Source organism: Somniosus microcephalus, chromosome 9, assembly GCF_052327205.1.
Source record: "Somniosus microcephalus isolate GS21.2 chromosome 9, FLI_Smic_1.0, whole genome shotgun sequence".
In the NCBI taxonomy this organism is placed as follows: Eukaryota; Metazoa; Chordata; class Chondrichthyes; order Squaliformes; family Somniosidae; genus Somniosus; species Somniosus microcephalus.
The window spans coordinates 40068829-40096498 of record NC_140995.1 but is presented as its reverse complement, the minus strand read 5'-3'; the positions used below and the strand labels follow the sequence as shown (position 1 = coordinate 40096498).

Sequence of the window (27670 nt, the reverse complement as noted above, 5' to 3'; positions counted from 1 at the left end):
GCTCCGTTCGGAGGGACCACGTGTGTGATCTGGTGGAGGTAATAATGGTTCAGATGGGTCATCTTCTGTTTCGACTTTTCCTTTTCTGCTTCTTGGAGACTCTCTGGGCTCCACTGTCAGCTGCCAGCTGCATGCGCAGTTCCTCCTTCTCTTCCTCCTTTTTCCGTAGTAGAGCCACCTTCTCCCGATGTTCCGTAGACTTTCGGTGCTCCTCCATGATTTCTGTATGGTGGGAGTCGAAGTTACAAGTTGGGCAGGACAGGACATAGTAATATTCGGTGTCGTCCTGATCTAGGCCAGCGAGAGGGTCTTCTATTTCCTCCATACCCAGCTGGGCGTTAGCCAGCTTTTGTTCCAAGTCCAGACATCTTTCCTGAAGAGACTTCTTCATGCGTACCTCTTCATCCAGCTTTTTCTGGGCTTTCAGCAAGTCGTTTACTAATGACCTCATTTGAGATTTTACTACTTCAACTTCTTTTGGAGATTGATTGATCGGATTATTCAATCCGTCTACCGGAGCAGCTGTTTCAGCGGTCTGTTGTTCTACGTTGACGTGAGTCAGCGTACTTTTGGCATCCAAGGGCTGCTCTGTTGAAGTCTGTGTTGCCACCTCAGCTCTTCCAATAACCTTTGAGAGCTCCGAACCCCTTTCGTTTGAATATTGAAGTTCGTGTTCAAGTTTTTCCCATTTCAGAGTCCTGTCCTTCAGCATATGCAGGAGTTGGCTGACCGTTAACTCCTCTGACATCAGACGTTTTGTGTGCTCCTGCTCCATTTTCTCCATCAGCTGCTTCTGTTGTCTTTCCAGATTCTCCAACTCTATATCAAAGAACTCTTTCGTTGCATTCAACTCTTGCTCAAAACGGCGAAGCATTTGTTCTAATTGCTGTTGTAGTTTGAAATGGAGTTGAGTTCGAGCCCGGTGTCCCTCAGAAATGGGCACATCAGTAGACTTGCCAGACTCAGAATCCACAGTTAAACTATGTTGTTGTTGCTCAGTGGAATTCTGTGCTGAAACTTTGTCTTTTGCACCTGAGTTGGGCTTACCATCATCCGTTCCAGAGTCTGGGCCGACTATCTTCACCGAGTTCTCACTCGTTATTGTTTGTAGGAAATGCCAGTCCATATTCATTTCCCTAATCCACTCCCGTCCTAGTAGTGGAGGACCTCCTTCAGATATCACATATAAGTCCATTATTTGACTGTCTTCGCCCTTGTGGACCACTGCAACCTTTATTTTCCCGATGGGGTACACTCTTTGCCCCGTGTATGTTTCCAATATAATCCCCGTATCCTGTAGGGGAATATGTTGGAATAACTTTCCGTAATCTTTCTTATTTATGACCGTCAATGCCGATCCAGTGTCCAATTCCAGTTTTACTTGGACTCCTTCTATCTGAAGAGTGACCCAAATTGTCTGGAGGTCTGCACCCTTACCAGCGTTGAGTACTCTTAAGCTAGCCAGTTCATTACAGCTTAAGCTAGCCAGTTCATTACTGCTAGCGTCTGAATCGGACTCCTGTTCGGTCACCTTGTGTACCTTTGCGTATTTTCCTTGCGGTGACTTCTTGTTGCTGGTCTTCTTCCCTGACCTGCATACTCTAGCTATATGTCCAAGCCTACCACAAGTTCTACATTCTTGGTTTTTAAACCAACACTGGTTCTGATCATGCGTTGTCTTTCCACAACGATAACATTTGCCAGAACTCACACCCAATTTGTGTGCACTGAGCTCCGGTGACCGTAGCTGCATTACTGCCGTGCCTCTCGCTGCGGCTTCGTGTGCTGCTGCCATAGTGACCGCCTTCTCAAGCGTCAGCTCATTCTCCTCTAGCAGTCGCTTTTGTGTATCCTGTTTAAATAAACCACACACAAATTTGTCTCGAAGTGCCTCTGTCAGTCCCGTTCCAAACTGGCAATATTTCGCTAATTTACGCAATTCCAGCAAATAATCAGCATTGCTTTCATGCTGTAGCTGCCTTCTGTCGTAAAATTTAAATCGTTCCGCTAGCATCAGCGGCGTGGGGTTTAGATGATCTTTCAGGACAGTAACAATCTCATCGAACGTCTTATCCGCCGGTTCATCTGGTGATAACAGGTGTTTCAATTGCCCGTATGTCTTCGCACCCATTAAATTTAATAATGTTAGAGCTTTATCTTGGTCACGAATTTTATTGGCCTTACAATAATTTTTTACTCTTTCAACATATATGGCCCAATCTTCGAGGTCACTATCAAAGGTGCTAATATTCCCGTGTTTAGGCATTGTAGATTTGCAATTTCTCAGATTTTATTTTCTTTACTTGTTATCAAAGATGGCAGCTTCCCGCTCTTGCCGTCGTCCTCCGCCCACAAAATGGCGGTTTTCCCGCGCTTGGCGGTCTTCACCCGTCCCCTGACGCCGTCTCCCTTCAGCCCCCGAGTGCGGCCCTTATCTTCGCCGCGATCGCCCGAGTGCGGCCCTTATCAGCGGATGTGATCGCTGGATCGCGAAGCGGCTCTCGGCTCTTATCAGGAGATGCGATCGCTCTGTTGAAACGCCTCCCGCTCGAAGCGGCTCTCGCGCCCTATTCCTCCAGCTCCCCCAGCCCCGTTCGTGCGGCCAACGCGGTCGACTGCCTGTCGCGTCGCTGCCCGACTCAGACAACGGCTTACCCACCACCAAGCTGGAGAAGAAGCTGACGGTCGCCGATGGAGGCTCCGAGGTCAGGATGTCTTCCAGTGGGGTGGAGAGGGTGGAAACCTCTCTGCAACGTCCTGGCTGTGGACGAAGCTGCCGTGGAGTGACTGCCGCAGGGTCCGAATCAGACTCGTCGCCAGTGTTAAATCTGTGAGTTGTTCAAGTAATTAATACTCAGACTTAATCAGTAACAATAAAACAGGTCTTTACTGGTTGGAGGTAGGGACTATACGTAGGTCTTTACTTCGTGCCCACAGGCGGGAACTGAGGGGAGATCAGTACCCACAGTACTATTTATACCCCTATGGCCAGGAGTGGTACTGCATATCACTACGCCCTACAAGTAAGTAGTGCAGTCCTGTCCATAGGTTCAAAGTAGCACACATATTACATACACAACAAAATCTGTAATAGTTATTTCACAGCAGAGTATAAGGAGTGATTCAGCAGTCCGGTGTTCCCAGTGGGAAGTGCCGTCAGCACAAACTGCAGCTCAGGAAATCACGGCTGTGATCTCCCAAGCTAAGATATCTATGAACGCTGCTCCCTGCTGGCAGCTCCGAATCATGAAGACATCCTTGTAATAGTTTTCACCGGATCTCGTTTGACACTGTGCTAATATTCCGGAGCAATTCTGAGACACAAAAATACTTTCACAAAGTTTAGAATGTTTGTGTACGTTAGAATTTCATACAGCGTAATGTGCATCAGGGGAGTAAGTTAAAGGCGATTCGGTAATCACATGAGATTGCTAGAGAACACAAGCTTCACTCTAATGATTTAACATGCCACTCTATCTGTGTCACCCATGGATCAGTGGTATCACTCTCGCCTTTGAGTCAGAGGTTGTGGGTTCACGTCCCAATCCAGAGACATGAGCATGTAATTCAGGCTGACACTCCCAGTGCAAGTGCTGCACTGTCGGAGATGCCGTCTTTCGGATGAGACGTTAAACCTACGAAGGACGGGGAGCCTGCTTAAAACTTGCAAGGTGGTGTGAAATAAGAACATAAGAAATAGGAGCAGGAGTAGGCCATATGGCCCCTCAAGCTTGCTCTGCCATTCAATAAGATTATGGCTGATCTTCGACCTCAACTCAAGTTTCCCGCCGTATCCCCCATAACCCTTGATTCCACTAGTGTCCAGAAATCTATCGCTCTCATCCTGAATATATTCAATGACTGAGCATCCACAGCCCTCTGGGGTAGAGAATTCCAAAGATTCACAACCCTCTGAGCGAAGACATTTCTCCTCATCTCAGTCCTAAATGGCCGACCCCTTATCCTGAGAAAAAGTAGAGAGTTAATAGGGTATATTCCCCAATTACAGCGTCGAACTCCTTGAAACAACTGCACAAAGATTAAGGGAGTTTGCCTTGCTTCCTTTGGAAAAGAGGAAACATTGAGGTTTTCAAGATTATGAAGGGAATTGACAAAATGAATCGAGGCAAATAGATTCGCGACATAATTAAATGCAATTTTACAGAGAGAGAGTAAGGGACTCTGGGGAAGAAATTCAGTGGTTTGGCTCCTCCCAATAGCGCCCCCAGGGGGTGATAACGGGATGCTAATGACTTACTGCCCGGGCAAGATGAACGGCTCCCACTAACTTGGCTGGGAGTTTTGCAGCGGCGGTAACACTTTGCGCCATGATCTCCTGCGCCCAGAGATTGTGACGTCATTGCCGTGCACATCGCCCCGGACCTGAACTTCGGTTCCGCCCCCTGCAGCATCGGCGGGTGAAAACACCGGCAGCAGCAGGAGGCGTTGTTCGGGAGGCCGGGTGCTTCGGGGGCGGAAGTTAAAGGGGAGTTTGCCGAGGTAAGTAGGAAAATTTCTAAAATGCTTTTTTCAATTTTTTTCAATTCTCCTGGGCCGCGATCGATCAGCCCGGCACTCTGCTGAGCGCATGGGGCTGATCGGGCCGGATTGCGGCTTCTGTCGGGGACCAGCTAACTGGTCCCAATGCAGAGCCTGCAGCGGTGGCCCTTCCCTTTAAGGGAGGGAAGCAGCCTCAGAACGAGACAGTGCTGCACGGGACATTGTGCAGCGCTGCAACACTACCGCCCCGCCTGCGTCCTTTAGCGCTCCAGGAAGGAAGTGGGCTGCTTGATTTAGTGTTCCACTTCCTTCCTGAAGAGCAAAACACTGAATTTAGAAAAAGCTGGAAATCATTAGCGCCTGGCGCTAAGTTTCCCAGCTTTCAAAAGTTACCGCCCCCAAACAGGGTGATACCGAATTTCTCCCCCATAGAATAATAGATTGATACAGCACAGAAGGAGGCCATTCAGCCCATCGTGCCTATGCCGGCTCTTTGAAAGAGCTCTCCAATTCGTTTAATTCCCCTGCCCTTTCCCCATAACCCTGTAAATCTTTCCTTTTCAAGTATATATCCAATTCCTGTTTGAAAGTTATTATTGAATTTGCTTCCACCTCATTGGCAGGCAGTGCATTCCAGATCACAACAACTCGCAGCGTAAAAATAATTCTCCTCATTTCTGCCCCCTCCCCCCTGTTCTTTTGCCAATTACCTTAAAAAATGGTGGGAACATCAGTAGGAAGTGGGCTTGTTGGATCTTAGGGCCTTTTGCTATTGCTGAAAATTCATAACATGAGAATGCTGGTGTAACCTGCAATCACAACACATTTCACCTCTACACCTGACAGGGAAAACAAATTAGTGTGTGGTACTGGACTTACGTTTTCAGAGAACTGCTAGGATCAACCCATTTCTACCTCCTCTCTGGTGCACTCGTTTGGAGGCTGGGGAATGGATGCTGCAAGTTATGAAGCAATAAAAGAACTGAGCAGTTCACATGGCAACAATGCCAAGAGCAAACCTTATTTAGACACATCTGCGGCAAGATTGTGTTGTCACTGTAACACCCTGTTCTTTTTTGCAATAGGGAACATTAACCAATGTAGATGCAAAGACTGATTTCTTGCATCTATTAATAACAAGAAGTCAGGCTTGTATTCTTGGATCTGTTGGGACACAATCAGCTCTCTAACTGCTCTGTATGCTTTCACTCTGAAAAATTCATGAAACATTATCGACAAAATTTCCTTCCTCTTTGCTCCTCAGCCCAATGCACACTGCCATCACCTTTCCTTTCCTCTCGTACTGTTCCCACACCTCCACCCCAGAAGACTGTTACCAGCATGCCTTTCTTTAAAAAGCCAATCCTCAACCCTTCCTTGGCCTCAGTTACCACCCCATCTCCAGTCTCTCTGAGCTGCTCCAATCTGCCACTGGCACCTTACTCCCCGTCCACCTCCCTCACCATTCCCCATTCCAATCCTTTCTGTCTGGTTTTCTGCTTTACCACAGTACCTGAAACCAATCCTGGTCAAGGTCACCAAAGGTATCCTATGTGACTGGAATCATGGTGCATATCTCTCGTCTTCCTTGACATGGTTACCTATGCCATCCTTCTCCACCACTTCTCACCTGTGGTCCACCTCCATGGCACCTCCCTCACATGGTTCCATTACCTGTCCCAAGGTAGGTAACATATCTTCCTCAATGGCTTCTCCTCCGGTGCTTACACAGTCAGCTCTATTGTGCCACACAATTAAGTGCGAGCTGTGGCTCAGTGGGTAGCACTCTCACCTCTGAGTCAGAAGGTTGTGGGTTCATAGTCCCACTCCAGAGACTTGAGCACAAAAAGTCTAGGTTGACACTCCAGTGCAGTACTGAGGGAGTGCTGAACTGTCGGAGGTGCCGTCTTTCGGATGAGACGTTAAAGCGAAGCTGCGTCTGCTCTCTCAGGTGGAGGTAAAAGATCCCATGGCACTATTTCAAAGGAGAGTTGTCCTAGCCAATATGTATCCCTCAATCAACATCACTAAAAAAAACAAATTATCTGGTCACTATCACATTGCTGTTTGTGGGAGCTTGCTGTATGCAAATTGGCTGTCACATTTCCTACATTACAACAGATGACTGTACTTCATTGGCTGTGAATCACTTTGGGACGTTCGGAGGTGTGTCACTAACAGCACTCCTGAAGTCTGCAACAAACTCGCAATATAAAACGTTTGGTGGGCTAGAAGCCATTGGGGGTCATTTTGACTTTGTGCAGTTGTATAAAATGGACAATAGCGAACCGTTTTACGTCTCTCCCGATTTTAATTTCCATTGAAGTCAATCGGGAGAGATATAAAAGGGGCTGCCGATTCGCTATCACCCGTTTTACAGTATTGCACAAAGTCAAAATGACCCCATTGGCTGAAACCGCCACCAATGCTGGTGGTTCCTAGCCATTCTTCTGATGGCAGTGCCACTGCTCCCAGCAAGGTCAGTACAAACGCCCTTGGCACCCAGGGTAAAGGAGACAAATGAACATGGTGCCCACCGCCTCATCGATTTGAAGGGCGGAACAGGCTCGAGGGGCTGAATGGCCAACTCCTGTTCCTATGTTTCACCAGGCTGAATAGTTAAAGTACCTCCGCTCCCCTCATTTCAAGAAGTAAAGTACCACTCACTTGTACTGGAGGTCATAGATATAAGATAGTCACTAATAAATTCAATAAGGAATTCGGGAGAAACCTCTTTATCCAGAGAGTGGTGAGAATGTGGAACTCGCTACCACAAGGAGTTGTTAAGGTGAGCACATGAGGGGGAAAGGAATAGAAGGATATGGTGATAGGGTGAGATGAAGTAGGGTGGGAGGAGGCTCGGGTGGAGCATAAACGCCCGCATGGACCAGTTGGGATGAATGGCCTCTTTCTATGCTGAAAACTCAATGTAATTCCTGAGCTATTTTGGGATATTACAGCAACTTTAAAAAAAAGCACAGCTGCCTTGGAAGAATTTCAAAACTATACCTGCGTGAGACACTTTAAAATAACATTTTATTTTTACCATAAACAGGTTGGCAGCAGAAAGAGAGGAGCCCACGTGTCAGTTTGCCTCCTCTTTCCTGAAGTCTGCTTTATATAATAAATGGACCAAACCTAATTTTGCTAACCAAGGCAATTACTTTTACAGCCTGCATTATCCTCACGTGACTTCCAGGTACGCGCAAGTTCCAGCAAGGATCACTGGATAGTGAACAGGAACCGTGGACCGTTCTTAGTGACCCTACTGCCATCACACTTTAGGAAGGATGTCAAGGCCTTGGAGAGGGTGCAGGGTAGATTAACTAGAATGGTTCCAGGGATGAGGGACTTCAGTTATGTGGAGAGACTAGAGAAACTGGGCTTGTTCCCCTTAGAGCAATAATTATGCAGGGGTTTGATAGGGAGAAACTGTTTCCACTGGCAGGAGGGTTGGTAACCAGAGGACTGAGATTTAAGCAAATTGGCAAATGAACCAGAGGGAAGATGAGGCCATTTTTTATTTTACGCAGCGAGTTGTTACGATCTGGAATGCACTGCCTGAAATGGTGGTGGAATTCAGATAGCAGATTCAATAATAACTTTCAAAAGCGAATTGGATAAAGACTGGAAAAGGAAAAATTTGCAAGGCTATGGGGAAAGAGCAGGGCAGTGGGACTAATTGGAGAGCTCTTTCAAAAAGCCAACACAGGCACGATGGGCCGAGTGGCCTCCTTCTGTGCTGTAAGATTCTATGATTCTATACTGCCAAGTGCCAACTCAGATCAGCGAATTGAACTGGGCATCTTATTTGGTCTGTATAGCTCCGTTACACACAGCCTTTGGCAACTGCGGCATCTGAGGACCCAATATTGGCCAATTCTTTGCCCTGGTTAGCATCCTGGGCTTGGTTCTGCACAGCAGTTAGTTTATATCATGAAGCAGGCTGCAAAGGTGAGGAGAGAAAGTGAGTTGGGGGCTCCACCGCCAACCTATTGATCTTTCTCTTTTTCGTTTTCTTTGCCTTTCCCTCTCTCGCTTTCCCTTTTTATATTTATCTTTATCTCCACCTTGACCACCAAGTCCAAACTCCAATCCTACAACTGAAGTGAGCTGGGGGTGATTGGGCCCTACTCATGGACAGGAACTAATTATTGGTAATTATTATAGACCCCCCCCCAATCCCCCAGGTCAGACACCTGAACATGATGAGTTACTATGGAAACAGATTTCACCTTTTTTGCTCATTCCGTAAGGGCACCAACATCTAACTGTAAATTAAACCAAATTTAAAGGAAACTTGTCAAATTTAATTAAAATTCGGCTCTGGGTGTCGATGAAGCACTCCAGTCCCTCCGGAGCCCACCGGTCGTGGAAGGACTCAAGCGGAAGGCAGACACAGCGTGCTCCCTCTCCAAGGACACCCAGGTATGAACATAGCTGTGGAAGAGAGGCAGGCAGTCGGGCCGAACGACCCCCTCGACCGCGCGCTGACTGGCCACCCACCTTGGCCAGGCCCAGGAGTAGTCCCACGAGGAGGCCCTCTGACTTGCCCGCTCCCCTCCGCACCAGGTGGCCAAAGGTCAGGAGCGTGGGACTGAAGAGCAGCCCCCTTGGAAGCAGATTTCTAAATCCTCTGCCTTTTCTAACAAAGCATGACACGTGCAGCGATGGTAAACAGTTTAAACAGTTTTTGTTTAAAACGCAGTTTGTATTGAAGCTTTAAAACCTCCCAGAAGAAGCACATGTATGTGACTTTTCAAATTATGGGTTTAATCATCTTCACACCCTTTGTAAGAGTCTTAATATAATTCTCATTAAGGAGATTGCCCGGACAGAATTAATGATCAGGTTAAGCAGGCAGTAAATCTAACGGTCGGATGATTTGTTTGATTTGATGGTACGAGTTTCCATTATATAGTTACTGTTAGCTGCAGAGTGCCGAATCCCTTAATGATGCCAGATCAATGTGTGAACACTCGGGAGAGACAGAACTTGCAGCTGAGCCAGGGAAAGCTTTATCACAAGGGGAAGTGAAAACAAAATGTTACTTGTCAGGCTAACCCACTACTCAAGTTGTTTTTTCAGCAGTTGGTTGCATGTTTTTCTGTTCTCGTTACAGCGAATACGATTGGAATTTCAAAGTTTTATTATTAGGATCTGTTTCCACAGATGCTGTACTGTAACTCAGGGAGGGCGATGCAGTCTCCCAGTAGTATTAGAAGTGTCAGCCGTGGCTCAGTAGGTAGCGCTCTTGCCTCTGGGTCAGAAGGCTGGGGGTTCTGAGTCCCACTCCAGAGACTTGAGCATAAAATCTAGGCTGACACTCCAGTGCAGTACTGAGAGAGTACTGCATTATCTGAGGCGCTGAATTTTGGATGAGATACTAAATCGAGACCCTTTCTGCCCTCTCAGATGGACATAGAGAATCCCACAGCAAAACAACAACGGGAGTTTTCCCGGTGTCTGGGCCATTATTGTTTATGATTGTTTAACAATAATGTGTTGTGTTAATCCTCTTTTTTATTAATGAAATTCAAAATACTGTGTAAGATGGCATTTGGCCGCAAACTGACTTGGAACATCATCCTCAATTCTAAACGTCTTTTCCTTTCTACCTGATTTATTCTATACTCCCTTTTGGAAATGTTATTAGCATTGTATGCCCTCAGGGGTTGAGGAATGTTTTCTAAACATGGCTCGACCAGCCAATGGAACACTAGAACAATGTTGTTGTCCTTGTACAAGGATGAATATTTCACCCAGCTGTTCCAGTCACCCTCGCCCACAGAGTGGAGTACACTTCTTAAAAATATCAAAAACGACAGCAATGCCACCTCCCCCCCATTCCCTAATTGGAAGGATACTTTTCTAGACTAGCTTAAAGGGTGTAGATAGGAACTGTTCAACTAAATGCAAAGAAAGAACTTGCATTTCTATAGCATCTTTCACGACCTCAGGATGTCCCAAAGCGCTTTACAGCCAACAAAGTACTTATTTGAAGTGTAGTCACTGTTGTAGTGTAGGGAAAGGCAGCAGCCAACTTGCACACAGCATGGTCCCACAAACAGCAATGTGATAATGACCAGAAATGTTGGCATCAATCTTTAACACCTTACTAAGCTGTCTGATTACCGATTTCCCCCATGAAGTAAGGGTTTATTCCCAATGCTATGGGAATGTAGATACTTTTCTAGACTAACTTAAAGGATGTAGATAGGAACTGTTATCCCTAGGAGATGAAGCATCAAGACTGTAGACTACGGCCACTGAATGCGGCCAACACAGACACAGTAAAGGGTCGTCAGCATGATTTTAAAAGCATTAAGTCATGCCTCATAAATTTATTAGAGTCCTTTGAGGAAGTAACTGAATTAGTGGGTGAATAATATCCAGTGAACAGAATATACTTGTACTTTTCAAAAGGCATTGATAAGGTGCTGCATCTAAGGCTTTTAAGAAGATAAAGGCTGAGAATTAATGGCAAAGCAGCCAGCTGGATTGAAAATTGGGTCGGTAATAGAAAGCAAGGTGATGATAAATGGATAAAGCCCTTTCTGATTAGTAAGTGCTCTTCAGCAGTCTGTGATAAGGCGCCTTTGCTGTTTACTCTGTTCAGAAATGATATGGAGAAAAGTAACTCTAGTAATATTAGATTTACTGAAGACGCCAGACTGTGTGATCAGTTGTGCAGTGCAGGGAAGACTAATAAAGTTCAAAGGGATCTGAACGATTTTAAAACCGATCTGAAGAATGGAAAAATAAATTGAAATGGGAAAAATGCTTGGTACAGGAAAGGTTTTAAATGTGTAGATAATGGATGGGTGTCTGTTAACCAGGATGAAAAGGAAAGGGTTTGACTGTGATTATCAACCATTCAATAAAAGCAACTAGACTGTTGTTGATGTAACTAATCACATCCTGAGATGAATTTCAATGAATAGAAAACATGTCACAAATATGTTGATTTTCTGTGACAGCTCAAAGAAAGAAAGACTTACATTTCTATAGTGCCTTTCACAACCTCAGGTCATCCCAAAGCACTTTGCAGCTAATGAAGCGCTTTTGAAGTGTAGTCACTGTTGTAATGTAGGAAACACGGCAGCCAATTTACACACAGCAAGCTCCCACAAACAGCAATGAAATAACGACCAGATAATGGCCTAGTAATTCCGTTCCAAACGCGTGAGTACGGTCGGGGTACTCACGCGTCTGGCCGGAGGAAATGCCGGTTTTCAGCATGCACAGCGCATGCGGAGAAAACCGGCATTTCCTGTCCTCTGAACGAAGGGGTTCAGAGGCACAGCGCGTGCGCAGTGAACTTCGTCGATTTCATTCATGGATTCAGTGAGGTTAAGTCCTTACAACTTACACATGAAAAAAGCATGTGTAAAGTTGCTCCAGAGGCTGCGGAGGAAGATATATTTTATCGTGGAGCTTCTGAAAGGCAATATTTTTGTTTGGGAAAGGGAGGAAAGTTATTTTAAGAAATGATGAGGTAAGTTTTAAAGTTTAATTTTTTTTTTAAATGGGTTTTCAGTACTGTAGGTAGAAGGAGCAATTGTGGCTGTGTGAATTGAATTTGCTGTGTTTATTAAATGTGAAAATGACTGTTCTAAAATGAGTAATGTAACATTTCCAACATTTTTAAGAAATAAACTGTTCATCAGTAATATATTCTTTTAAGTAATTATGTATGTATGTCCATATATATTCCTTTACGTATATGTAAATATTCCTTTACTTATGTGTATGAATGTATGTATTTAATTATGATTTTCCAATAAGTTACTTTCTCTGAAAGTCATAATTAAATACATACATTCATACACATAAGTAAAGGAATATATACATACATATACGCAAAGGAATATATACAGACATACATACATAATTACTTAAAAGAATATATCACTGATGAAAAGTTTCTTTCTTAAAAATGTTGGAGTCATTGTCACATTTAATAAACACAGCAAATTCAATTCACATAGCCACAATTGCTCCTTCTACCTACAGTACTGAAAACCCATTTTAAAAAACAAAAATAGACTTTAAAATTTACCTCAGCATTTCTTAAAATAACTTTCCTCCCTTTCCCAAACAAAAATATTGCCTTTCAGAAGCTCCACGATAAAATATATCTTCCTCCGCAGCCTCTGGAGCAACTACTCATGCTTTTTTCATGTGTAAGTTGTAAGGACTTAACCTCACTGAAAGCATGAATGAAACCGGCGAATTTTACTGCGCACGTGCTGCCTGTGCAGTCGCACGCGTTCTGCCTCTGAACCCCTTCGCTCAGAGGACAGGAAATGCCGGTTTTCCCCGCATGCGCTGTGCATGCTGAAAACCGGCATTTCCTCCGGCCAGACGCGTGAGTACCCCGACCGTACTCACGCGTTTGGAACGGAATTACTGGGCCAACATTTTACATGTCAATAAAATGAAAAATTTAACAATTGCACGATTTGCCCCCTCGCATCTGCGACTGAGGGTCCAAGGAGGTGCATTGCGCAAGAGGTCATCGTCGTACGTATCCTCACACTGTTCCCTTTCGGGAACTGTATGAAGTGGTGGAAGGATTTCTGGCCACGTTAACGCTCCTTCCGTGACCATAACCATCTTCATACCAGCCATTAGGGTGGTTAGTCCTATGGCGTGAGGGTTTTACGGGCTCCCGCAACCCATCTGAGGGGGGGAGGCCACCCACACCCGCGGACGCAAGTATCCCGCTGGATGTCCACCCAGAATTTATAGTTGGAGCTCCGACTCCACTTGCCGGGACTGTCTGGAGCGGGGCTCGAAACCCTACTCCTTCTGGCCCAGCGGCGGGGATGCTTACCGCTACGCAAAAGGCCCACTCCGCGCAAAAGGTGACACCCATACGTTTCCTGCGCCTTTTCCCTCCCCGTGACTGGAGCCCTATGCTGCCACTTGAAAGACCAAGCTATCATCTGTCCTTTTTGCGGCGCCTTGGACTTCTCATTACCAATGATGAGCAGGCGCTGCGCCTCCACCTCGTTGAGGAGATTGCTGAGGTCATCATCAGTTCAATTGTGAGTTCTTTTAATGCCGTGAATTGTGCTCATTCCAGCCATTTCACGTTGCTAATCTGAGTGGGCCTTTGGCGTAGCGGTAGCATCCCCACCGCTGGGCCACACGGCGTAGGGTTTCTAACCCCGCTCCAGACAGTCCCGGCAAGTGGAGTCGGAGCTCCGGCTCTAAATTCTGGATAGACATCCAGTGGGATATTTGCGTCCGTGGGTGTGGGTGGCCCCCCCCCTCGTATAGGTTGTGGGAGCCCGTAAAACCCTCCCGCCATAGGACTAACCATCCTAATGGCTGGTACAAAGATGGTTACGGTCACGGAAGGAGCGTTAATCACGGCCAGAAATCCTTCCACCACTTCATACAGTTCCCCAAAGGGAACAGTGTGAAGACACGTACGACGACGACGTTGCTAATTAAATAAATGGAATGAAAAAAATGCTTTCAGGGCTTTTAAAAGTCTTTAAATCGCTTTAATTCTGTTTAAAACTACTTCAGATTCTTCAAAATAATGTAAAAGTTTATAAAAGTTACCAAAAGCTGCTTAAAAATACCAAAAACCTATTTAAAATGCTGCTCTCCATGTAAAAATGCTTTGCAGCTTGTGAGAAACATTGGGGGCGTGTCCTTTTAAAATGAGACCTCAAGGGGCGTGTCTCACTTGCACTGCGCGCTCCAGGCTTCGCGCTGGCTGCACTCCTGGGCGGCGTGACGTCAGACGCCGCCCAGGAGTCAACATTTTAAAACAGGAATTCCAGGCATCCCTGAAGCTCAACGGCCGGCGCGTCGGGTAAGTGCAGATCGGGGGCTTGCACGCGCGGCAAGCCCCCGACCCGAATTTCTGCCCCAATCTGTTTTAGGTGTTGGTTGAGGGATAAATATCGGCAAGGACTCCAGGGAGAGCTCCCCTGCTCTTCTTCGAAATTGTGCCGTGGGATCTTTTACTCCACCTGAGAGAGCAGACATGGCCTCGGTTTAACATCTATCCCATTATTGTCTCATCTGAAAGAGGGCATCTCCGACAGTGAAGCACTCTCTCAGTATTGTACTGACGTGTCAGCCTGGATTTTGTGCTCAGATCTCTGGAGTGAGTCTTGAATCCACGACCTTTTTACACAGTGACGAGAGTGCTACCCACTGAGCCACGGCTGACGCTGAAGTGAAAATCAGCTGTGGTTACTCTTTTGAGTTGCTAGTGGCAGCATGGTTATGAACAGTAAAATGCATTGTATCAAGAACCAGCTAATTACTAAAGCATTGTGAATTCTGGAAATCTGTGTATAGAGTTGTTCCAAGCAAACACAAATGCTAATTTCCTGCACATTGTGTCATGTGACTTCAATCAAATGCTACTTGTGTATACATATATTTGAATCGATGATTGTGGCTCTTGTATTTTTTGAAGTGTAATATTTGTGTGCTCAAGAAACCATCTGTTAGCATCTCCTTGCTAATTCTATAGTACAAACCATTGTTTGCATTTGACTGGATAAGGAACTGTTCGAGATGTCCCAGAACAGATGCTTCCAATGCCCAATGGTTTAAAAACTGGATGTTTCTTGAGCTCAGCATTTCATTCTGCATTCTGAGACTGGTTAAGTCAGGACTGCTTAAGGTGAGGCTTGTTATGTGCATTACATTTCAACAACAACAACTTGCAGTTATACAGCACCTTTAATGTAGTAAGACGTCCCACGGCGTTTTACAAGAGCGATTATCAAACAAAATTTGACACCGAGCCACATAAGAGGATATTAGGACAACTTGGTCAAAGAGGTAGGTTTTAAGGAGCATCTTAAAGGAGGAAAGAGAGGCAGAGAGGTTTAGGAAGGGAATTCCAGAGCTTAGGGCCTAGACAACTGAAGGCACAGCCACCAATGGTGGAACGATGAAAATCAGGGATGAGCAAGAGGCCAGAATTGGAAGAGCGCAGAGATATTGGAGGGTTGTAGGGCTGGAGGAGGTTACGGAGATAGGGAGGGGCGAGTCCATGGAGTGATTTGAAAACCAGGATGAGAATTTTAAAATCGAGGCATTGTTGGACCGGGAGCCAGTGTAGGTCAGCGAGCACAGGGGGTGATGGGTGAACGGGAGTTGGTGCGAGTTAGGATAGATGCTGCAGAGTTTTAAATGAGCTCAAGTTTATGGAGGCTGCAAGGTGGGAGGCCGGCCAGGAAAGCATTGGAATAGTCGGGTCTAGATGTTTTACTACGTTAAAGTCGCTACATAAATGCGAGTTGTTGTTGATCGGTTATTGGTTATCTCCACAGCGTGTGTCACCCAGAAGGATATGTGACCTATGTCTGTTTTCTCAAATTGAGATAACGTGACTCAGGCTTATTTTCACATTGGTAGTCGTGCACTTAGTCTCACCTTCAGTGACAGGTAGTTGTAACCATGATTACTACTTTGTAATAACTGTCATTGACCGTTCTGAAGACTCAGCAGTGAAACTAAAAGAAACACTCATGCTGCGCAGTTGACTCAAAACTTATGCCATTTACGGTTTTGATAGAGTAGATGGGGAGAAACTGTTTCCGCTCTTGGGCGGGTCGGTAACCAGAAGACACAGATTTAAGGGAATTGGCAAAAGAACCAGAGGGGAGATGAGGAGAATTTTTTTTACGCAGTGAGTTGTTGTGATCTGGAATGCACTGCCTGAAAAGGTGGAAGCAGATTCAGTAATAACTTTCAAAAGGGAATTGGATAAATACTTGACGGGGAGAAAATTTGCAGGGCTATGGGGAAAGAACTGGGGGTGTGGGACTAATTGGCTAGATCTTTCAAAGAGCCGGCACAGGCACGATGGGCTGAATGGCCTCCATCTGTGCTGTCAAAGCAAGGTCAAATCCTACCAACTCACATACTCATGTACACTGCTGTCCTTTACTATCCCAGCTTGAAAGATGGTGAGCCCTAAGCTATCTCTAATCAAAAATGTTTTAGATTTAAAATGTATTTAAAAAGTAACTCACTGGTGTCCAAAAAGAAAAAAAGAAACCTATTAGTAAAGACACCCTGGAGGACATAAATCATGTCCTCCTAACAACAGCTAGAAGTGTATATTGGCATTTGAAAACAGGAAACACGAGATACCAGATGGCTGTCTAATGCAATTCAATAGATACCGATTAAAATAATGCAAACAACTTCATTTCAAAGAGATGAGGTTTAATGAGCTTCCCAAACTATTTAACGGAGGAAATTCATTCAAAAGCCTGTGGTGATATATTCCAAGGGATAGCCATTATACACTAATAAAGACTTTGAAAGTGTGCTGTGATGAGGCAGCTTAAAATTCAAAGTCGAGGCGCCTAATGATAATTGGGAGAAATAAGAGTATTTTTTATGCAGTCGCAGATTTGTTAGGTATTCCAGAGGTCCAGGGTTGTAATTTTTGCCCTGCTATCACCAAATATTGGGCTGAAGCAGGGCAATTGGGGGCAGCGAGCGTGGTGCAGAATTATTGCTACCGGCCTGCTCTCTGGTGTCTGCTATCACTTTCCACCAGAAGTGATGGGGGAACGTTGAATACGTCCATCCATATTTGGGCAGGTGTACTGCAATGATACATTAATGATAGGAATACATCACCTTGTGGCGGAGCCACTAAGGGACTCCGATCAATTGTATATAATTCCCTTTAATAATATGTTAGCTACAGCCTGAGTCTGTATCTTTGTTTTCACTGTTTACATGTACAGAGCGTGATCACTTTAATAGCGCGGGTAAACGTGATGACGTCACGCTGCTCATCATGTGATCCCCCACCGGCGGGAAAAACGTGATGACGTCATGATGTCAGCCACGGGACCGCCCAAGCAGTCCTCGTGGAGCCTCCGAACTGACTAGACCTATATTCGATGTTCTCCTGTAATTATCCGTTAAGCTCTGTTAGTTTTCATTAAACCTCATTTATTTGATCGCCTGAGTGGACCTCAGTCTTTTGATAGGAACTAGACATTCCTACATTGGTGACCCCGACTTTTGCGAACGGTTTTCGCAGAAGTTACTGAACATGGAAACGAACGCCGTTGCTCTGAAGCTACCACAGTTCTGGGAGCAACAGCCAGCCGCGTGGTTCATCCAGGCTGAAGCCCAATTCGCAATCAGGGACATCGTTGCGGATCAAACCCGTTACTATTACATGGTCTCCGCCCTCGACAGTGCCACAGCCTCGCGGATCGTCAGCCTGCTTGGTAATCCACCAGAAGATCGCAAGTATGAAACGATAAAGGCGCGGTTGTTACAGGTCGTCGGGCTCATGAAGTCGGAGCACACCCGCCGGCTGCTCGCTATGCCCGGGCTCGGGGACTCCAAGCCGTCCGAGCTCATGAGCCGAATGCTCACGCTCCTGGGCTCCGAACCGGAATGCTTCCTCTTCAGGGAGCTATTCCTCAGCCAGCTACTGGAGCAAGTTCAGGCTGCCCTAGCCAGGTCGGAAGTCACAGACTGCGCAGAGCTGGCTGCCGAAGCGGACAAGATTTTCACGGTGACACAGCAGTACTGCGCTGCCACGAGGCGCCCATCCCCCACAGACACTGCTCCAGCCCCTCAACCTGCGGGGTTGTGCTTCTACCACGCCCGTTTTGGCACGAAAGCAAGATGCTGCCGCGCACCCTGCAGCTTTTCGCTCAAAACAAAAAAACAACAGCAACCCTGTCGAAAGAGGACTGCTTATAACGAGCGCCCCGCGGCTGCGATGGCAATCGGTAATTCGGGAAAACTCCTCTTCATCACCGACTCCCTATCTGGTCGACATTTCCTCTGCGACACCGGGGCGCAGTGTAGCATCCTACCCGCGTCAAAGCTTGATATACAAGCCGGGGGGCACGGCCTCTCCCTCGAGGTGGCTCATGGCGGGGCCATTCGGACCTTCAGAAGATGGCGGGTCCAGGTGTGCTTCGGCGGCCAGCGGTTTTACTGGGATTTCATCACGGCCAAAGTCTCTCAAGTCATCCTCGGGGCGGAATTTTTGTGCGCCAACGTACTCCTGGTGGATGTCAGGCACCGCCGGTTAATCAATGCGGCCACTTTTCACTCCATCCTGTGCCACCGCAGTAACGCCGTGTCGTGCACTGTCTCCTGTGCGTTCCCACCTCCGGATGACTTCACTCGCCTCCTCGGAGATTTCCCAGACCTGACCAGACCCACTTTCTCTTCCACGGCCACGAAACATGGTGTCGAACATCACATCACCACCACTGGCTCCCCGGTCTACGCACGGGCCCGGCGCCTCAAACCTGGCAAGCTCGCGGCTGCGAAAGCGGAGCTCGACATGATGGAGCGGCTAGGGATTATTCGCCGGTCGAATAGTCCCTGGTCTTCGCCTCTCCACATTGTTCCGAAACCTGGCGGCGGCCTTGCGGCGACTACCGATGCCTGAATGACGCCACTACTCCTGATTGGTACCCGATCCCTCATATTCAGGATTTCTCTGCCCATTTGGCGGGAAATACCATTTTTCCAAAAGTCGACCTTGTCCGTGGTTACCACCAGGTCCCCGTGCACCCGCAAGACATCCCGAAAACTGCAGTCATCACCCCATTCAGCCTGTTTGAATTTCTGCGGATGCCGTTTGGATTGAAGAACGCTGCACAGGCTTTCCCGTGCTTGATGGACTCCGTGCTTCGGGACCTCAAGTTTCTATTCATCTACCTCGACGCCGTCCTCATCGCCAGCCCTAATAAAGAGGAGCACATCTGCCATTTACGCACCCTCTTTAGACGCCTCAGTCAACACGGCTTGATCATCAACCCGGCCAAGTGTCAGTTCGGCCTGCAGCAGATTGATTTTTTAGGCCATCACATCACATCGGATGGCGCAATTCCCCTGCAAACGAAGGTGAAGGCAGTTACTTCTTTCCCGCACCCGCAGACTGTCAAGGCCCTGCAGGAGTTCCTCGGGATGGTAAATTTTTATCACCGGTTCGTCCCTAATGCAGCTCTGCTCATGCAGCCTCTGTACGAGGCCCTCAAGGGCAAGTCCGGCAAAGATCTGATTAGCTGGACGGTCGACATGGACCGGGCGTTTGTCGACACAAAAGGCGCCTTAGCCAACGCAACCATGCTGGCGCACCTGCTGCCAGGTGCTTACCACTGATGCGTCAGACTACGCCATCTGTGCAGTGCAGGAACAGTGGGTGAATGGGACGTGGCAACCGCTGGCGTTTTTCAGCCGTCAACTACAGCGAAACGAACGGAAGTACAGCACGTTCGACCGGGAGTTGCTGGCCCTTTTTCTGGCCATCCGCCATTTCCGGTTCTTGCTAGAGGGCCATCCGTTCACGGCTTTTGTGGACCATAAGCCACTAACGTTCACTATGGCCAAGACCGCCGAATCGTGGTCAGCTCAGCAACAACATCAGTTGATGTTTATCTCAGAATTCACCACTGACATTCAGCATATGTCCGGTAAAGACAACCTGGTGGCGGATTGCCTCTCCCGTGTGACTGTTCATGCAGTCCAGCTCGGCATCGACTATGCCCTCATGGCTGCGGATCAAGCCTCGGATCCGGAAGTCCAATCTTACAGAACCAACCCCTCTAGCCTCCAAGCGGCCGATGTCAAATTCCATGCCGCGGGCACTACGCTACTCTGCGACGTCTCTGTAGGAGAGCCTCGCCCTATCGTGCCTGTTGCCTGGCGGCGAAAAGTTTTTGACACCATACACGGGTTGTCGCACCCTGGCATGAAGGCCTCGCAATGGCTGATGTCGTCCAAATTCGTGTGGCGGGGCATGCACATGGATGTCCGCGACTGGGCCAACACCTGCGTGGTCTGCCAAAAGGCCAAGGTGCAGCGTCACGTCTGATGTGCCTCAATAAATCCGAGACTCGATGTTAGCGAAACAAAACAAGGCTTTTATTGACTTAGAAGGTAACACACAGAGGAGAATGTATCTTCCATCCAGAGGTCTGCCGTACTGGATGTGCTGCAGGCTGGGCCAGCTTACATAGGAGCCAGGTATGGGCGGAGCCCTACACACAGTACAGTACAATGGAAATGAAACTGAAACCAACCACAGTCACAGGCAGAGAAATACTGATGAGTGATGAATGGAATATTTCATCACATTCACCCCTTCTATAGATTTAGTCTGTTCGGGGGTTTGATAGTCCTCTGCGACCGACGTGGCTGTTGTGGTGCCGCGGGTGTCGGCTGGGTGTCCCCGGTGGCCTCCTGGGTCTCTGCCGGGGGTGCCGCCAGGGTTGTTGAAGGGGTAGTTGGTGGGGGTACCGTTGGTCGATGTTCTTCCGGGGATGATGAGAGAGTAGTGGGTGGGTAAGAGTTGCTGTGGTCGTTGTTGCTGCTGTTGTCGTGGTTGTTGTCGTTACCGGCTGGGGCGACGTCTTTTATGGACACGGTGTCCTCCCTTCCGTCGGCGTGCCGGACATACGCGTATTGGGGGTTGGCGTGGAGTAGGTGCATTGACTCCATGAGAGGGTCCGTCTTGTGGCCCCTCACATGCCTTCGCACGAATACCGGACCTGGGGTGAAGAGCCATGACGGCATGGATACACCTGAGGTGGATTTCCGGGGAAAGACAAACATTCGCTCGTGAGGTGTGGCATTAGTGGCAGTACACAATAGCGACCGTATCGAATGGAGCACATCTGGGAGGACTTCCTGCCAGCGGGAGATAGGGAGGCCTTTGGTCCTTAGAGCTAGAGTGACTGCTTTCCATACTGTCCCGTTCTCTCGCTCCACTTGACCGTTACCCCGGGGGTTGTAGCTGGTGGTACGGCTCGTGGCGATTCCCCTGGACAGCATGTACTGGCGTAGCTCTTCACTCATGAAGGACGCCCCCCTATCCGTATGGATGTAGCTTGGCATACCGAACAGGCAGAACAGGCTGTTGAGGCATTTAATGACCGTGGCGCTGGTCATGTCTGGGCAGGGGAAGGCGAATGGGAAACGAGAGTATTCGTCCACAATGTTCAGGAAGTAAACATTGCGGTCGACGGACGGGAGGGGGCCCTTGAAATCTAAGCTGAGCCGCTCAAAGGGCCATGTAGCTTTGATTAAGTGGGCTCTATCTGGGCGGTAGAACCGAGGCTTGCACTCAGCGCAAGTGCGACAGTTCCTGGTCAGGGACCGAACTTCCTCAATCGAGTAGGGTAAGTTGCGGGACTTTATGAAGTGGAACAGCCGCGTGACCCCTGGGTGGCAGAGGTCATTGTGGAGGGTCTGTAGCCGATCCCCGGTAGCGCTGGCACACATCCCTCATGAGAGGGCGTCGGGGGATTCGTTAAGGGCCCCTGGCCGGTAAATGATGTCATAATCGAAGGTGGAGAGCTCGATCCGCCACCTAAGAATCTTATCATTTTTAATCTTCCCCCTCTGTTTATTATTGAACATAAACGCTACCGACCGCTGGTTGGTAAGTAGGGTGAAGCGTTTGCCGGCTAGGTAGTGGCGCCAGTGGCGCACTGCCTCCACGATGGCTTGGGCCTCCTTTTCTACGGAGGAGTGTCTGATCTCGGGCCCTTGGAGGGTCCTCGAGAAGAAAGCTACGGGCCGCCCCGCCTGGTTGAGGGTGGCCGCCAAGGCAAAGTCAGACGCATCACTTTCCACTTGAAAGGGAGTGTTCTCGTCCACTGCCTGTAGCGTGGCCCACTCAATATCCTGCTTAATGCTTTTGAAGGTGGCATGGGCCTCAGCAGGGAGCGGAAAAGAGGATGCTTTCAAGAGGGGGCGGGCTTTGTCGGAGTAGTTGGGGACCCATTGGGAATAATAAGAAAATAACCCCAGGCACCTTTTCAGGGCTTTGGGAGTGTTGGGCAGGGGCAGCTCCCGTAGGGGGCGCAATCGGTCAGGGTCTGGTCCGATTTCCCCATTCTCCACCACGCTGCCTAGTATGCAGAGGCGCGTGGTGTTGTAAACGCACTTGTCCTTGTTGTAGGTGAGGTTGAGTTTTTGTGCGGTTTTCAGGAACCTCTCGAGGTTCGAGTCGTGATCCTGCTGGTTGTGACCGCAGATGGTGACGTTGTCGAGGTAGGGGAAGGTTGCCTGCAAGTGGTGGTCATCGACCATGCGGTCCATCTCCCTCTGGAAGACCGAGACCCCATTCGTCACCCCAAAGGGGACTCTGAGGAATTGGTAGAGGCGTCCGTTCGCCTCGAAGGCGGTGTACGGGCGGTCCTCTGGTCTGATAGGGAGCTGGTGGTACGCTGACTTGAGGTCGATGGTGGAGAACACCCGGTATTGGGCGATTCGGTTCACCATTTCTGATATGCGGGGTAGCGGGTAGGCGTCTAGTTGGGTGTACCTGTTGATCGTTTGGCTATAGTCGATCACCATCCGTTTCTTCTCGCTACCCCTTACCACTACCACTTGGGCGCGCCACGGGCTGTTGCTGCGTTCAATAATGCGCTCTTTCAGGAGCCTGTCTACCTCGGTCGCGATAAACCGCCTGTCCTCCCAGCTGTACCTCCTGCTTTTGGTCGCTATTGGCCGGCAGTTAGGGGTAAGGTTCGCGAATAGCGAAGGCGGCTTTACCTTCAGGGTAGCCAGACCGCACACTGTGAGGGGCGGCTGGGACCCACCGTAATTGAGCGTGATGCTTTGGTGGTAGCACTGGAAATCCAGGCCCAAGATCACGCTCGCACATAGATTCTTCATGATTAATACTTTAAAATTATCGTATACAGTTCCGTTAACGGACAATTGTACCGTGCAGTAACCCATAATGGTCGATGTCTGGGTTTTATCAGCCATAGAGATGGTACCCCGAGTAGGGACCACCTTTAGGGAGAGTTGTTGTACCAGTTCAGGGTGGATAAAACTCTCCGTGCTTCCACTGTCAATTAAACATTTAACCCTGCACCCGTTTACCTCGATGTCCACCATTGATTTGGATAGTGGGTGCGGCCTGGTCCACTGTGACCGATGCCACTGTAGGGCCCTGATCGAGACAAGATGGCGTCCACGCTGTCTGCTCACAAGATGGCGGACCCCACGAGGTCGGGCAAGATGGCGTCCAAGATGGCCGCTCCCACGGCACACACGCGGCGGTGGCGGGTTTTCCGGCGGAGTTCCCTCTGCACACCTTCCCGAAGTGCCCCTTCTTACCGCACTTAAAGCAGGTGGTGCCTTTCGCCGGGCACAGGTTTCTGGTGTGCTTCAGCTGCCCGCAGAAGTAGCAGTTGGGTCCCCGACGCGTCGCGGCTGTCGTAGGGCTTCTGGGGGGAGAGCGGGGCCCCGACGGTGTCGGGCTGCCGGGCGGGGAAGAGGCCTTCCAAGATGGCGGCGCCCTTGGTGCACACGTGGCGGCGTGGACGGCGCGGGCTGAAGAGTAGGCGTCCGAGTTTCTCTGGGCCACATCCAGGGATCGTGCTGTGTCCGCAGCCTGTTTCAGGTCCAATCCCATTTTTTCCAGCAGTCTCTGCCGGATGTAAGTGGAGCTGAGGCCTGTGATAAAGGCATCGCGAACAAGCTCGTCAGTGTACACTGCGGCTTTTACATCTTGGCACTTGCAGTCTTTGCCAAGCGTTTTCAGGGTGCCTAGGAACTCCTCCACCGATTCCCCAAGTCGCTGTGCGCGAGTAGCGAGCAGATGCCTAGCATACACCTCATTCGTAGGCTGCTGGTAATGCACCTTTAAGATGTCGCAGGCGGCCGGGTACGTGTCGGCGTCTTGGATGAGGGGGTAAACCCGGTGGCTTACCCAATTCCGCAGAATTCCGAGTTTCATACTCGCAGCGTCCGTAGCGTCTTTGACGGCTGCGGAATTGTCCAGGAAGAATTCCATACACATAAACCAGTGTCCGAAGCGTGCCGATGCGTCCGAAGCATGCTGGTCCAAATCCAAACGTTCGGGTTTCAAGAGTTGATCCATTGTGTTGAAAATTAAGTCAATAAAATGGATGTGCCTCAATAAATCCGAGACTCGATGTTAGCGAAACAAAACAAGGCTTTTATTGACTTAGAAGGTAACACACAGAGGAGAATGTATCTTCCATCCAGAGGTCTGCCGTACTGGATGTGCTGCAGGCTGGGCCAGCTTACATAGGAGCCAGGTATGGGCGGAGCCCTACACACAATACAATACAATGGAAATGAAACTGAAACCAACCACAGTCACAGGCAGAGAAATACTGATGAGTGATGAATGGAATATTTCATCACAACGTCAAGGCTCCATTGGCCACTTTCGCTGTTCCGGAACGTAGGTTTGATCATGTGCATGTGGACCTGGTTGGGCCACTTCCGTCTTCAGTTTACTCATCTTACAATGGTGGACCGCACTACTAGATGGCCTGAGGCGGTTCCTTTGTCATCCACCACTTCCGCAGACGTCGCCAGGGCATTCATCTCCACTTGGGTCGCCCGTTTCGGGGTACCGGCGGACATCTCGTCTGATCGTGGGCCGCAGTTTTCTTCTGAGCTCTGGAACGCTGTGGCTCAGGGGCTCGGCATCAAGCTACATCGCACCACTGCCTACCATCCACAGGCGAACGGCCTGTGCGAACGATTCCACAGGTCGCTCAAAGCCGCACTGCGAGCCAGCCTTCAAGGCGCGGGCTGGGTGGACAGGCTTCCATGGGTCCTTTTGGGTCTTCGTACGGCACCTAAAGAAGATCTTCAATCGTCCTCGGCGGAGCTCGTATATGGCCAGCCGCTACGCGTACCAGGGGATTTCCTTCCGACTCCAACAGAGCCATGGTCCGCATCCCGGCAGCTTATCAGCCACCAGGAGGCAGCCAGAAGCTTCGCTCCAGTGGCTATGTCGCATCACGGCTTGCAGAGCTTCCACGTCCCAGCTGAGCTAAAGAATGCTAACTATGTGTTTATCCGCCACAACGCTCATCGGGATCCGCTCAAACCCCCTTACACTGATCCTTTCCGCGTGCTAGAGCCGGGAGACAAAACTTTTTCGGTCGATATCGGAGATAAACCGGACCACATTTCGGTTGACCGGTTGAAGCCGGCACACTTGGACCTTGACCGCCCAGTCGAGATCGCACAACCGCCAAAACGTGGCCGACCGCCCACAGTCGCCGTGCCAGATCAAACGCAACCGCCCGCCAGCTCGCCCGCTGTCCATCAGCTTCCACTTCAAGGCTACAGAAGTCGATCTGGCCGGCTTGTCAGGCCTCCTCGCTGTTTTACTTTTGCTGTTAAAGACAATTCTGGGGGGGCGCATGTGGCGGAGCCACTAAGGGACTCCGATCAATTGTATATAATTCCCTTTAATAATATGTTAGCTACAGCCTGAGTCTGTATCTTTGTTTTCACTGTTTACATGTACAGAGTGCGATCACTTTAATAGCGCGGGTAAACGCGATGACGTCACGCCGCTCATCACGTGATCCCCCACCGGCAGGAAAAACGTGATGACGTCAGCCACGGGACCGCCCAAGCTGTCCTCGTGGAGCCTCCGAACTGACTAGACCTATATTCGATGTTCTCTTGTAATTATCCGTTAAACTCTGTTAGTTTTCATTAAACCTCGTTTATTTGATCACCTGAGTGGACCTCAGTCTTTTGATAGGAACTAGACATTCCTACAATCTGACATATTTCCCATTATTAATAACACTGAGCCTCAGCAACGCCATGATCAATTCCACTAGGCAATGTGTGATGTTTAATGATGAAGCTCCAAGGTTCCTTTATGCAAGTAGTGTTACTCTTTGAGTTGAGACGTTAAACCAAGGCCCCGTCTGCTCTTTCAGGTGGATGTAAAAGATCCCACGGCACTATCTCGAAGAAGAGCAGGGGCGTTCTCCCCAGTGTCCTGGATAATATTTGTCCCTCAATCGACATCACTAAAAACAGATTATCTGGTCATTATCACATTGTTGTTTGTGGAAGCTTGCTGTGCACAAATTGGGTATTGCGTTTTCTACATTACAACAGTGACTACACTTCAAAAGTACTTAATTGGCTGTAAAGCGCTTTGGGACATCCTGAGGTCATGAAAGGCGCTATATAACGAAGTTCTTTCTTTTACTCGGGAAAACAAATTGTGCTCGATGTGGAAGGTATAGAAATTTAGCAGGATGCAGTGCTGCTCCAGGTCACTTGCCCTCACTGTAACATCACCAATACTTGGAGCATGGAGTGCATCGCAGATCATTTGCCCCATATTTCTCCTTTGCATTATTGTTGTATCACTTTACAATTCTTGCTCTTAATTTTATCCTGGGAGACAAATTTTTAATCCTCGGGGGAGGGAGAAGAGGGGAGTGATTTAAATTGGGGTACAGTCTGTCTAAAACTGCTTGAAATAAATATATTTCTTGGAGAGGGTACAGAGGAGATTTAACTGGAATGTTACCAGGGTTGAGCGACTTCAGCTATGTGGAGAGACTGGAGAAGCTGGGATTGTTCTCCTGATAGTAGAGAAGGTTAAGGGGAGATTTAGTAGAGGTGTTCAAAATTAAGAAAAGTTTTGATAGAGTAAATAAAGAGAGACTTTTTTCACTGGCAGGACGGTCAGTAACCAGAGGACACAGATTTAAGATAATTGGCAAAATCGTTGTTATATAAAAATATGACTGTACAACTGTAAGATATAATATTAATCAACAAGTTAGGCTTTGAATACTTGAACATCTTATTTTAATTCTGTGTATTTAAGTATTTTAAGCTATGTCAGTGCCCAAATAGACTATATAGAGTTAGAAAGGCCAGACTACAACAGGCATGTGCAGCACCTTTGGTATATTGCTACTACTCACTAGATTCCTAGAATTTAGAAGACCACAGCGGCCTGGATTTTCTGATGTGGGGTTATCTCCAGTGGGGCTCCTCCTGCCTCAAAGATGTTCCTCTGACCCTGGCCAAATTTCCAGCACCAGGGTCACTTGTATGTGGGAGATGGGATCCCCAGCCACTACCAGGGAGTTGCATTATACACGGGGGTGAAGACTTACTGCATTAGGTCGCAAAGTGTTAACTGTGGCTCAGTGGGTAGCACTCTCTGAGTCAGACGGGTGTGGGTACAAGTCCCACTCCAGAGACTTCAGCCCAAATACAGGCTGACACTCCAGTGCAGTACTGAGGGAGCGCTGCACTGTTAGAGGTGCCATCTTTCAGATGGGATGTTAAATTGAGGCCTGGTCTGTCCTCTCAGGTGAACGTATAAGATCCCACGGCACTAGAGTAGGGAAGTTCT

The 27670-nt window shown here is 48.4% G+C and overlaps 1 protein-coding gene across 1 annotated transcript in view; it reads left to right on the top strand.

Moving 5' to 3' along the window:
- The window catches only part of khdrbs2 (KH domain containing, RNA binding, signal transduction associated 2), a 653481-nt gene that overhangs the window by 76140 nt on the left and 549671 nt on the right, over window positions 1-27670 (top strand). The window lies entirely within an intron of this gene.